Below are 15,000 nucleotides of genomic sequence, written 5' to 3' on the forward strand. Positions count from 1 at the left end.
CTTAAAGAACTATCCCTCCATCCCTCCCTCCATTCTACAGGCTTAAAGAACTATCCCTCCATCCCTCCCTCCATTCTACAGGCTTAAAGAACTATCCCTCCATCCCTCCCTCCATTCTACAGGCTTAAAGAACTATCCCTCCATCCCTCCCTCCATTCTACAGGCTTAAAGAACTATCCCTCCCTCCATTCTACAGGCTTAAAGAACTATCCCTCCCTCCATTCTACAGGCTTAAATAACTATCCATCCCTCCCTCCATTCTACAGGCTTAAAGAACTATCCCTCCCTCCATTCTACAGGCTTAAAGAACTATCCCTCCCTCCCTCCATTCTACAGGCTTAAAGAACTATCCCTCCCTCCCTCCATTCTACAGGCTTAAATAACTACCCCTCCCTCCCTCCATTCTACAGGCTTAAATAACTATCCCTCCCTCCCTCCATTCTACAGGCTTAAAGAACTATCCCTCCCTCCATTCTACAGGCTTAAAGAACTATCCCTCCCTCCATTCTACAGGCTTAAAGAACTATCCCTCCCTCCATTCTACAGGCTTAAATAACTATCCCTCCCTCCCTCCATTCTACAGGCTTAAAGAACTATCCCTCCCTCTATTCTACAGGCTTAAAGAACTATCCCTCCCTCCATTCTACAGGCTTAAAGAACTATCCCTCCCTCTATTCTACAGGCTTAAATAACTATCCCTCCCTCCCTCCATTCTACAGGCTTAAAGAACTATCCCTCCCTCTATTCTACAGGCTTAAAGAACTATCCCTCCCTCCATTCTACAGGCTTAAATAACTATCCCTCCCTCTATTCTACAGGCTTAAAGAACTATCCCTCCCTCCATTCTACAGGCTTAAAGAACTATCCCTCCCTCCATTCTACAGGCTTAAAGAACTACCCCTCCCTCCCTCTATTCTACAGGCTTAAATAACTATCCCTCCCTCCATTCTACAGGCTTAAAGAACTATCCCTCCCTCCATTCTACAGGCTTAAAGAACTACCCCTCCCTCCCTCTATTCTACAGGCTTAAATAACTATCCCTCCCTCCATTCTACAGGCTTAAAGAACTACCCCTCCCTCCATTCTACAGGCTTAAAGAACTACCCCTCCCTCCCTCTATTCTACAGGCTTAAATAACTATCCCTCCCTCCATTCTACAGGCTTAAAGAACTATCCCTCCCTCCATTCTACAGGCTTAAATAACTATCCCTCCCTCCATTCTACAGGCTTAAAGAACTATCCCTCCCTCCATCCATTCTACAGGCTTAAAGAACTATCCCTCCCTCCCTCTATTCTACAGGCTTAAAGAACTATCCCTCCCTCCCTCCATTCTACAGGCTTAAAGAACTATCCCTCCCTCCCTCCATTCTACAGGCTTAAAGAACTATCCATCCATCCATTCTACAGGCTTAAAGAACTATCCCTCCCTCCCTCCATTCTACAGGCTTAAAGAACTATCCCTCCATCCATTCTACAGGCTTAAAGAACTATCCCTCCCTCCCTCTATTCTACAGGCTTAAAGAACTATCCCTCCCTCCATCTATTCTACAGGCTTAAAGAACTATCCCTCCCTCCCTCTATTCTACAGGCTTAAAGAACTATCCCTCCCTCCCTCCATTCTACAGGCTTAAAGAACTATCCCTCCCTCCCTCTATTCTACAGGCTTAAAGAACTATCCCTCCCTCCATTCTACAGGCTTAAAGAACTATCCCTCCCTCCATTCTACAGGCTTAAAGAACTATCCATCCCTCCATTCTACAGGCTTAAAGAACTATCCCTCCCTCCATCCATTCTACAGGCTTAAAGAACTATCCCTCCCTCCCTCTATTCTACAGGCTTAAAGAACTATCCCTCCCTCCCTCCATTCTACAGGCTTAAAGAACTATCCCTCCATCCCTCCCTCCCTCCCTCCATTCTACAGGCTTAAAGAACTATCCATCCCTCCCTCCATTCTACAGGCTTAAAGAACTATCCCTCCATCCCTCCATTCTACAGGCTTAAAGAACTATCCCTCCCTCCATTCTACAGGCTTAAATAACTATCCCTCCCTCCATTCTACAGGCTTAAAGAACTATCCCTCCCTCCATCCATTCTACAGGCTTAAAGAACTATCCCTCCCTCCCTCTATTCTACAGGCTTAAAGAACTATCCCTCCCTCCCTCCATTCTACAGGCTTAAAGAACTATCCCTCCATCCCTCCCTCCCTCCCTCCATTCTACAGGCTTAAAGAACTATCCATCCCTCCCTCCATTCTACAGGCTTAAAGAACTATCCCTCCCTCCATCCATTCTACAGGCTTAAAGAACTATCCCTCCCTCCCTCTATTCTACAGGCTTAAAGAACTATCCCTCCCTCCCTCCATTCTACAGGCTTAAAGAACTATCCCTCCATCCCTCCATTCTACAGGCTTAAAGAACTATCCCTCCCTCCATTCTACAGGCTTAAAGAACTATCCCTCCCTCCCTCCATTCTACAGGCTTAAAGAACTATCCCTCCATCCATTCTACAGGCTTAAAGAACTATCCCTCCCTCCCTCTATTCTACAGGCTTAAAGAACTATCCCTCCCTCCATCTATTCTACAGGCTTAAAGAACTATCCCTCCCTCCCTCTATTCTACAGGCTTAAAGAACTATCCCTCCCTCCCTCCATTCTACAGGCTTAAAGAACTATCCCTCCCTCCATTCTACAGGCTTAAAGAACTATCCCTCCCTCCCTCCATTCTACAGGCTTAAAGAACTATCCCTCCCTCCATTCTACAGGCTTAAAGAACTATCCCTCCCTCCATTCTACAGGCTTAAAGAACTATCCCTCCCTCCATTCTACAGGCTTAAAGAACTATCCATCCCTCCATTCTACAGGCTTAAAGAACTATCCATCCCTCCCTCCATTCTACAGGCTTAAAGAACTATCCCTCCCTCTATTCTACAGGCTTAAAGAACTATCCCTCCCTCTATTCTACAGGCTTAAAGAACTATCCCTTCCTCCATTCTACAGGCTTAAAGAACTATCCCTCCCTCCATTCTACAGGCTTAAAGAACTATCCATCCCTCCATTCTACAGGCTTAAAGAACTATCCATCCCTCCATTCTACAGGCTTAAAGAACTATCCCTCCCTCTATTCTACAGGCTTAAAGAACTATCCCTCCCTCTATTCTACAGGCTTAAAGAACTATCCCTTCCTCCATTCTACAGGCTTAAAGAACTATCCCTTCCTCCCTCCATTCTACAGGCTTAAAGAACTATCTATCCCTCCCTCCCTCCATTCTACAGGCTTAAATAACTATCTATCCCTCCCTCCCTCCATTCTACAGGCTTAAATAACTATCTATCCCTCCCTCCCTCCATTCTACAGGCTTCAAGAACTATCCCTCCCTCTATTCTACAGGCTTAAAGAACTATCCATCCCTCTATTCTACAGGCTTAAAGAACTATCCCTCCCTCCATTCTACAGGCTTAAAGAACTATCCCTCCCTCTATTCTACAGGCTTAAAGAACTATCCCTCCCTCCATTCTACAGGCTTAAATAACTATCCCTCCCTCCCTCCATTCTACAGGCTTCAAGAACTATCCCTCCCTCCATTCTACAGGCTTAAAGAACTATCCATCCCTCTATTCTACAGGCTTAAAGAACTATCCCTTCCTCCATTCTACAGGCTTAAAGAACTATCCCTCCCTCCATTCTACAGGCTTCAAGAACTATCCCTCCCTCCATTCTACAGGCTTAAATAACTATCCCTCCCTCCCTCCATTCTACAGGCTTCAAGAACTATCCCTCCCTCTATTCTACAGGCTTAAAGAACTATCCATCCCTCTATTCTACAGGCTTAAAGAACTATCCCTTCCTCCATTCTACAGGCTTAAAGAACTATCCCTCCCTCCATTCTACAGGCTTAAATAACTATCCCTCCCTCCCTCCATTCTACAGGCTTCAAGAACTATCCCTCCCTCTATTCTACAGGCTTAAAGAACTATCCATCCCTCTATTCTACAGGCTTAAAGAACTATCCCTCCCTCCATTCTACAGGCTTAAAGAACTATCCCTCCCTCCATTCTACAGGCTTAAAGAACTATCCCTCCCTCCATTCTACAGGCTTAAAGAACTATCCCTCCCTCCATTCTACAGGCTTAAAGAACTATCCATCCCTCCATTCTACAGGCTTAAATAACTATCCCTCCCTCCCTCCATTCTACAGGCTTATAGAAAGTCCACCTATTCAAATAAGGCCACTAGACTAGTAGCCTGATGGGAGATAGCTATCCAAACGGAACGTCAAGAAGAGGAGGGAGTGAGAGAGGACAGGTAGGGGAAGAACCACCCAGCCTCCATCAAAACTACCCAGCAGCCTCAATCAAAACTACCCAGCAGCCTCCATCAAAACTACCCAGCAGCCTCCATCAAAACCACCCAGCAGCCTCCTTCAGTATTACCCAGCAGCCTCCATCAGAATTACCCAGCAGCCTCCATCAGAATTACCCAGCAGCCTCCATCAGAATTACCCAGCAGCCTCCATCAGAATTACCCAGCAGCCTCCATCAAAACCACCCAGCAGCCTCCATCAGAATTACCCAGCAGCCTCCATCAGAATTACCCAGCAGCCTCCATTAGAATTACCCAGCAGCCTCCATCAAAACCACCCAGCAGCCTCCATCAGAATTACGCAGCAGCCTCCATCAGAATTACTCAGCAGCCTCCATCAAATCCACCCAGCAGTCTCCATCAAAACTACCCAGTAGCCTCCATCAAAACCACGCAGCAGCCTCCATCAGAATTACCCAGCAGCCTCCATCAGAATTACTCAGCAGCCTCCATCAAATCCACCCAGCAGCCTCCATCAAACTACCCAGCAGCCTCCATCAAAACCACCCAGCAGCCTCCATCAAACCACCCAGCAGTCTCCATCAAAACTACCCAGCAGCCTCCATCAAAACTACCCAGCAGCCTCCATCAAAACCACCCAGCAGTCTCCATCAAAACTACCCAGCAGCCTCCATCAAAACTACCCAGCAGCCTCCATCAAAACTACCCAGTAGCCTCCATCAAAACCACCCAGCAGTCTCCATCAAAACTACCCAGCAGCCTCCATCAAAACTACCCAGCAGCCTCCATCAAAACTACCCAGCAGCCTCCATCAAAACCACCCAGCAGCCTCCATCAAAACCACCCAGCAGCCTCCGGCTAGGAGAAAGTAATGTCAACAACAAGATGAATTTGTCATCGTTGATAAAAATAGACGCGTGACCACAAGCCTATTAATCTCAGTCGTCACAGGCATAATATTCTGTCTTGCAACATCAAACCTGACAGAAAACATGTAGAATAATTATCCTGAAAGGAGAGGGTCTAGGTGAGGTGGGACCTGAAAGAAGAGGGTCTAGGTGAGGTGGAACCTGAAAGGAGAGGATCTAGATGAGGTGGAACCTGAAAAGAGAGGGTCTAGGTGAGGTGGAACCTGAAAGGAGAGGGTCTAGGTGAGGTGGGACCTGAAAGGAGAGGGTCTAGGTGAGGTGGGACCTGAAAGAAGAGGGTCTAGGTGAGGTGGAACCTGAAAGGAGAGGATCTAGATGAGGTGGAACCTGAAAGAGAGGGTCTAGGTGAGGTGGAACCTGAAAGGAGAGGGTCTAGGTGAGGTGGAACCTGAAAGGAGAGGGTCTAGCTGAGGTGGAACCTGAAAGGAGAGGGTCTAGCTGAGGTGGAACCTGAAAGGGTCTAGGTGAGGTGGAACCTGAAAGGGTCTAGGTGAGGTGGAACCTGAAAGGGTCTAGGTGAGGTGGAACCTGAAAGGAGAGGGTCTAGGTGAGGTGGAACCTGAACGGGTCTAGGTGAGGTGGAACCTGAAAGGGTCTAGGTGAGGTGGAACCTGAAAGGGTCTAGGTGAGGTGGGACCTGAAAGGAGAGGGTCTAGGTGAGGTGGAACCTGAAAGGGTATAGGTGAGGTGGAACCTGAAAGGAGAGGGTCTAGCTGAGGTGGAACCTGAAAGGGTCTAGGTGAGGTGGAACCTGAAAGGGTCTAGGTGAGGTGGAACCTGAAAGGGTCTAGGTGAGGTGGGACCTGAAAGGAGAGGGTCTAGGTGAGGTGGAACCTGAACGGGTCTAGGTGAGGTCAGGTGTGTAATAATAAATGAGCGGATGTCGTTCATGTGTTAGAAGCATTATTATTCAGTCTATTCAAAAGCAGGCAAACCAGTAAAATATGGTTAACAATATTTGCATTACCTGAGGGCTTGGACCAACCAATGAAAAACGCTCCGTTTGAATTGAAATGCAGAGAGTGAAGGGTACACACAGCTAATCTAAAGCGCTGCCTCTTCCTTTTATGTGAGGTTAACGTCTTAACCCCCTGGAACACACATTAAACACAGCTGTGTCTGTCTCTCCTCCAGTCATCTGAATGGGGGAAACAGCCACAGATGATGGATATAACTAAAGGTGAGGAGGTCTAGCTATAATCTGAAGAGATATAGCACTAAAACTGAGGTGATCTAGCTATAATCTGAAGAGATATAGCACTAAAATTGAGGTGATCTAGCTATAATCTGAAGAGATATAGCACTAAAATTGAGGTGATCTAGCTACAATCTGAAGAGATAGCACTAAAATTGAGGTGATCTAGCTACAATCTGAAGAGATAGCACTAAAACTGAGGTGATCTAGCTATAATCTGAAGAGATAGCACTACCTGATAGAACAAGACAAACACTACCTGGATCAGACAGGGAGAACAAGACAAACACTACCTGGATCAGACAGGGAGAACAAGACAAACACTACCTGGATCAGACAGGGAGAACAAGACAAACACTACCTGGATCAGACAGGGAGAACAAGACAAACACTACCTGGATCAGACAGGGAGAACAAGACAAACACTACCTGGATCAGAAAGGGAGAACAAGACAAACACTACCTGGATCAGACAGGGAGAACAAGACAAACACTACCTGGATCAGAGAGGGAGAACAAGACAAACACTACCTGGATCAACAGGGAGAACAAGACAAACACCACCTGGATCAGACAGGGAGAACAAGACAAACACTACCTGGATCAGACAGGGATAACAAGACAAACACTACCTGGATCAGACAGTGAGAACAAGACAAACACTACCTGGATCAACAGGGAGAACAAGACAAACACCACCTGGATCAGACAGGGAGAACAAGACAAACACTACCTGGATCAGACAGGGATAACAAGACAAACACTACCTGGATCAGACAGTGAGAACAAGACAAACACTACCTGGATCAGACAGGGAGAACAAGACAAGCACTACCTGGATCAGACAGGGAGAACAAGACAAACACTACCTGGATCAGACAGGGAGAACAAGACAAACACTACCTGGATCAGACAGGGAGAACAAGACAAACACTACCTGGATCAGACAGGGAGAACAAGACAAACACTACCTGGATCAGACAGGGAGAACAAGACAAACACTACCTGGATCAGAGAGGGAGAACAAGACAAACACTTAAGCTTTACAAAAATGTTGATTTTAACACGACCAATCACCACTATATTCTGCATCAGTCAGGGACAAACACATCGGGACCTTCATTTAGGGCACAACCCATCAGTCAGTCACACTGTTTCCTTATTGGCTCTCTGCCCTCGAGGAAACTCTCCCACACCTCCGACTAGAGAGCCTCTCTCTGCCCATCTCCGTTCCACAACTTCCCCTTTCTCCGGGTGCTTCCTCTTTTCCTCTTGTTCCTGTGTGACTGTGACCTCATCAGAGGAACTAGACCTTGGAGCAGAACAGGAAGTCCTGTGTGACTATGACCTCATCAGAGGAACTAGACCTTGGAGCAGAACAGGAAGTCCTGTGTGACTGTGACCTCATCCGAGGAACTAGACCTCGGAGCAGAACAGGAAGTTCTGTGTGACTGTGACCTCATCCGAGGAACTAGACCTTGGAGCAGAACAGGAAGTCCTGTGTGACTGTGACCTCACCAGAGGAACTAGACCTTGGAGCAGAACAGGAAGTCCTGTGTGACTATGACCTCATCAGAGGAACTAGACCTTGGAGCAGAACAGGAAGTCCTGTGTGACTGTGACCTCACCAGAGGAACTAGACCTTGGAGCAGAACAGGAAGTCCTGTGTGACTATGACCTCACCAGAGGAACTAGACCTTGGAGCAGAACAGGAAGTCCTGTGTGACTGTGACCTCACCAGAGGAACTAGACCTTGGAGCAGAACAGGAAGTCCTGTGTGACTGTGACCTCACCAGAGGAACTAGACCTTGGAGCAGAACAGGAAGTCCTTTTGTAAAAAGGTAACTATTACGTAACTATTCTATAACATGTTCAGCTGGAGTATAATGACTATCTGTCACAACAGTGGAGACTTGCAGGGATGGTACTACAGCAGGCAGGCACACGCACACACACGCACGCACATACGCACGCACACACACACACACAGACACACACACACACATTCACACACACAGACACACACACACACATTCACACACACAGACACACACACACACACACACACACACACACACACACACACACACACACAGACATATGCACAGACACACAGACACAGAGACACACACACACACACAGACACAGACACAGACACAGACATATGCACAGACACACAGACACACAGACACACACACACACACAGACACAGACACAGACATATGCACAGACACACAGACACACACACACACACACACACACACACAGACACAGACACAGACATATGCACAGACACACATTCACACACACAGACACACACACACACACACACACACACACACACACAGACACAGACATATGCACACGCACAAGTTGGACTAATTTCTTCTCATTACTGTACCTTGCCGCATCAGAGAAGGCAGATTTAGAGATTTTTTTAAAACAACTCCCCATCTGCATACAGCAGACAGCGTCGGTGTGTCCTATATAGTACCCTCCCTATGTAGGGCCCCTATGGTCCTGGTCAAACGTAGTGCACTATAAAGGAAAAAGGGCGCTATTTGGGACATTGACGTACTGTCACTAAATTTGCACTTGAATTGAACCTGGGCCACGTGAAGGAATAGAGAAGTCTCTTCTGGAGGGAGAGAGTGGTGGAGGGGGTGGAGCGAGAGAGTGGTGGAGAGAGAGAGAGAGTGGTGGAGGGAGAGAGTGGTGGAGGGGGTGGAGCGAGAGAGTGGTGGAGTGAGAGAGGTGGAGGGGTGGAGAGAGAGAGTGGTGGAGGAGGGAGAGAGTGGTGGAGGGGATAGAGGGAGAGAGTGGTGGAGAGAGTGATTCATAGACCTTTCAATGATCAGAGTGGTGGAGGGAGAGAGTGGAGGAGGGGATAGAGGGAGAGAGTGGTGGAGGGAGAGAGTGGTGGAGGGGTGGAGGGAGAGAGTGGTGGAGTGGTAGATTCATAGACCTTTCAATGATCAGAAATTGTTTTTTTTATTGCATTTCTGTCCTTCAACAGATGCTCTTATCCAGAGAGACATTGTAATACTGGTCCCCCTGAGGGGAATCGAACCCCCCAACCCTGGTGTTGTAAGCACCATGCTCTACCAACTGAGCTACAAGGGACTAATTATAATGATAAAACATGGATTAACATCAAACATCAGAGCTTGTAGTACCTGCTAAAGGAGACTCCTCTCTCCTGCTAGGGACCAGGTTGTCCATGTTCCTGCTAAAGGAGACTCCTCTCTCCTGCTAGGGACCAGGATGTCCATGTTCCTGCTAAAGGAGACTCCTCTCTCCTGCTAGGGACCAGGCTGTCCATGTACCTGCTAAAGGAGACTCCTCTCTCCTGCTAGGGACCAGGTTGTCCATGTACCTGCTAAAGGAGACTCCTCTCTCCTGCTAGAGACCAGGTTGTCCATGTACCTGCTAAAGGAGACTCCTCTCTCCTGCTAGAGACCAGGTTGTCCATGTACCTGCTAAAGGAGACTCCTCTCTCCTGCTAGGGACCAGGTTGTCCATGTACCTGCTAAAGGAGACTCCTCTCTCCTGCTAGGGACCAGGTTGTCCATGTACCTGCTAAAGGAGACTCCTCTCTCCTGCTAGGGACCAGGTTGTCCATGTACCTGCTAAAGGAGACTCCTCTCTCCTGCTAGAGACCAGGTTGTCCATGTACCTGCTAAAGGAGACTCCTCTCTCCTGCTAGGGACCAGGTGGTCCATGTACCTGCTAAAGGAGACTCCTCTCTCCTGCTAGGGACCGGGTTGTCCATGTACCTGCTAAAGGAGACTCCTCTCTCCTGCTAGGGACCAGGTTGTCCATGTACCTGCTAAAGGAGACTCCTCTCTCCTGCTAGGGACCAGGTGGTCCATGTACCTGCTAAAGGAGACTCCTCTCTCCTGCTAGGGACCAGGTTGTCCATGTACCTGCTAAAGGAGACTCCTCTCTCCTGCTAGGGACCAGGTTGTCCATGTACCTGCTAAAGGAGACTCCTCTCTCCTGCTAGGGACCAGGTTGTCCATGTACCTGCTAAAGGAGCCTCCTCTCTCCTGCCCGGGACCAGGTGGTCCACGTTCCTGCTAGAGAAGGAGCCTTTCTGTCAACCTCAAACTTTCAGTCAATCTTCATGGTTCACTAAATAGCGAGAGGAGATAATATACATAAGCTTCTGAAATGCTTATATGTTAGATTAGATCATTTATTTCCCAGAAAGAGCAACGGAGTCCTTCAGAAAATTATAAGCGGGCTATCTCCACTTTGTATGATTATAATTTATTCAGTGAAAGGGAAGCCATCTGGTGTATTCATCTCCTTAGTATCACACACACACACAATGACAAAAAGCTGTAGAAAGTGGAAGCGACGATGTGGGGGATGTGTGAAGATGCCGTTTGAGGGATTGCAGGGCTATCTGAACTTAACTATCATCTCAGTCAGAGGAAAAGAAATGCTTCATTCCAGAGGTTTATATAAATTCAGTCAACGTGTTGATGATAAAAAATGAACAAATTCCAGCAATACGATTAAGCAAAGCCTCTGGAATGCCCTTTCAAACTCTGACATGGGGCCAGAAGAAAACCTACATGATGATTCTAGAACTGAAACACCATGTTAAAACCTACATGATGATTCTAGAACTGAAACACCATGTTAAAACCTACATGATGATTCTAGAACTGAAACACCATGTTTAAAACCTACATGATGATTCTAGAACTGAAACACCATGTTAAAACCTACATGATGATTCTAGAACTGAAACACCATGTTAAAAACCTACATGATGATTCTAGAACTGAAACACCATGTAAAAACCTACATGATGATTCTAGAACTGAAACACCATGTTAAAACCTATATGATGATTCTAGAACTGAAACACCATGTTAAAACCTACATGATGATTCTAGAACTGAAACACCATGTTAAAACCTACATGATGATTCCAGAACTGAAACACCATGTTAAAACCTACATGATAATTCTAGAACTGAAACACCATGTTAAAACCTACATGATGATTCTAGAACTGAAACACCATGTTTAAAACCTACATGATGATTCTAGAACTGAAACACCATGTTTAAAACCTACATGATGATTCTAGAACTGAAACACCATGTTTAAAACCTACATGATGATTCTAGAACTGAAACACCATGTTAAAACCTACATGATGATTCTAGAACTGAAACACTGTGTTAAAACCTACATGATGATTCTAGAACTGAAACACCATGTTTAAAACCTATATGATGATTCTAGAACTGAAACACCATGTTAAAACTTACATGATGATTCTAGAACTGAAACACCATGTTAAAACCTACATGATGATTCTAGAACTGAAACACCATGTTAAAACTTACATGATGATTCTAGAACTGAAACACCATGTTAAAACCTACATGATGATTCTAGAACTGAAACACCATGTTAAAACTTACATGATGATTCTAGAACTGAAACACCATGTTAAAACCTACATGATGATTCTAGAACTGAAACACCATGTTAAAACCAACACAATGATTCTAGAACTGAAACACCATGTTAAAACCTACATGATGATTCTAGAACTGAAACACCAGGTAAAAACCTACATGATGATTCTAGAACTGAAACACCATGTTAAAACCTACATGATGATTCTAGAACTGAAACACGATGTTAAAACCTACATGATGATTCTAGAACTGAAACACCAGGTAAAAACCTACATGATGATTCTAGAACTGAAACACCAGGTAAAAACCTACATGATGATTCTAGAACTGAAACACCATGTTAGAACCTACATGATGATTCTAGAACTGAAACACCATGTTAAAACCTACATGATGATTCTAGAATTGAAACACCATGTAAACACCATGTTAAAACCTACATGATGATTCTAGAACTGAAACACCATGTTAAAACCTACATGATGATTCTAGAACTGAAACACCATGTTAAAACCTACATGATGATTATAGAACTGAAACACCAGGTAAAAACCTACATGATGATTCTAGAACTGAAACACCATGTTAAAACCTACATGATGATTCTAGAACTGAAACACCATGTTAAAACCTACATGATGATTCTAGAACTGAAACACCATGTTAAAACCTACATGATGATTCTAGAACTGAAACACCATGTTAAAACCTACATGATGATTCTAGAACTGAAACACCATGTTAAAACCTACATGATGATTCTAGAACTGAAACACCATGTTAAAACCTACATGATGATTCTAGAACTGAAACACCATGTTAAAACCTACATGATGATTCTAGAACTGAAACACCATGTTAAAACCTACATGATGATTCTAGAACTGAAACACCATGTTAAAACCTACATGATGATTCTAGAACTGAAACACCAGGTAAAAACCTACATGATGATTCTAGAACTGAAACACCATGTTAAAACCTACATGATGATTCTAGAACTGAAACACCATGTTAAAACCTACATGATGATTCTAGAACTGAAACACCATGTTAAAACCTACATGATGATTCCAGAACTGAAACACCATGTTAAAACCTACATGATAATTCTAGAACTGAAACACCATGTTAAAACCTACATGATGATTCTAGAACTGAAACACCATGTTTAAAACCTACATGATGATTCTAGAACTGAAACACCATGTTTAAAACCTACATGATGATTCTAGAACTGAAACACCATGTTTAAAACCTACATGATGATTCTAGAACTGAAACACCATGTTAAAACCTACATGATGATTCTAGAACTGAAACACTGTGTTAAAACCTACATGATGATTCTAGAACTGAAACACCATGTTTAAAACCTATATGATGATTCTAGAACTGAAACACCATGTTAAAACTTACATGATGATTCTAGAACTGAAACACCATGTTAAAACCTACATGATGATTCTAGAACTGAAACACCATGTTAAAACTTACATGATGATTCTAGAACTGAAACACCATGTTAAAACCTACATGATGATTCTAGAACTGAAACACCATGTTAAAACCAACACAATGATTCTAGAACTGAAACACCATGTTAAAACCTACATGATGATTCTAGAACTGAAACACCAGGTAAAAACCTACATGATGATTCTAGAACTGAAACACCATGTTAAAACCTACATGATGATTCTAGAACTGAAACACGATGTTAAAACCTACATGATGATTCTAGAACTGAAACACCAGGTAAAAACCTACATGATGATTCTAGAACTGAAACACCAGGTAAAAACCTACATGATGATTCTAGAACTGAAACACCATGTTAGAACCTACATGATGATTCTAGAACTGAAACACCATGTTAAAACCTACATGATGATTCTAGAATTGAAACACCATGTAAACACCATGTTAAAACCTACATGATGATTCTAGAACTGAAACACCATGTTAAAACCTACATGATGATTCTAGAACTGAAACACCATGTTAAAACCTACATGATGATTCTAGAACTGAAACACCAGGTAAAAACCTACATGATGATTCTAGAACTGAAACACCATGTTAAAACCTACATGATGATTCTAGAACTGAAACACCATGTTAAAACCTACATGATGATTCTAGAACTGAAACACCATGTTAAAACCTACATGATGATTCTAGAACTGAAACACCATGTTAAAACCTACATGATGATTCTAGAACTGAAACACCATGTTAAAACCTACATGATGATTCTAGAACTGAAACACCATGTTAAAACCTACATGATGATTCTAGAACTGAAACACCATGTTAAAACCTACATGATGATTCTAGAACTGAAACACCATGTTAAAACCTACATGATGATTCTAGAACTGAAACACCATGTTAAAACCTACATGATGATTCTAGAACTGAAACACCAGGTAAAAACCTACATGATGATTCTAGAACTGAAACACCATGTTAAAACCTACATGATGATTCTAGAACTGAAACACCATGTTAAAACCTACATGATGATTCTAGAACTGAAACACCATGTTAAAACCTACATGATGATTCTAGAACTGAAACACCATGTTAAAACCTACATGATGATTCTAGAACTGAAACACCATGTTAAAACCTACATGATGATTCTAGAACTGAAACACCATGTTAAAACCTACATGATGATTCTAGAACTGAAACACCATGTTAAAACCTACATGATGATTCTAGAACTGAAACACCATGTTAAAACCTACATGATGATTCTAGAACTGAAACACTAGGTAAAACCTACATGATGATTCTAGAACTGAAACACTAGGTAAAACCTACATGATGATTCTAGAACTGAAACACCATGTTAAAACCTACATGATGATTCTAGAACTGAAACACCATGTTAAAACCTACATGATGATTCTAGAACTGAAACACCATGTTAAAACCTACATGATGATTCTAGAACTGAAATACCATGTTAAAACCTACATGATGATTCTAGAACTGAAACACCATGTTAAAACCTACATGATGATTCTAGAACTGAAACACCATGTTAAAACCTACATGATGATTCTAGAACTGAAACACCATGTTAAAACCTACATGAT

The 15,000-nt window shown here is 43.7% G+C and overlaps 1 protein-coding gene and 1 non-coding gene across 9 annotated transcripts in view; both read right to left on the bottom strand.

Annotated features, from left to right (window-relative positions):
- LOC110499739 (glutamate receptor-interacting protein 1) overlaps positions 1-15,000 on the bottom strand; it is a 709,091-nt gene that overhangs the window by 584,870 nt on the left and 109,221 nt on the right. The gene's annotated exons all lie outside the window — the stretch shown is intronic.
- Positions 9,493-9,566, bottom strand: trnav-uac (transfer RNA valine (anticodon UAC)). The gene has a single exon. It is a non-coding gene; the product is annotated as a tRNA-Val (tRNA).

This window comes from Oncorhynchus mykiss, unplaced genomic scaffold (assembly GCF_057628025.1).
Source record: "Oncorhynchus mykiss isolate SJ-2025 unplaced genomic scaffold, ASM5762802v1 scaffold106, whole genome shotgun sequence".
Classification (NCBI taxonomy): Eukaryota; Metazoa; Chordata; class Actinopteri; order Salmoniformes; family Salmonidae; genus Oncorhynchus; species Oncorhynchus mykiss.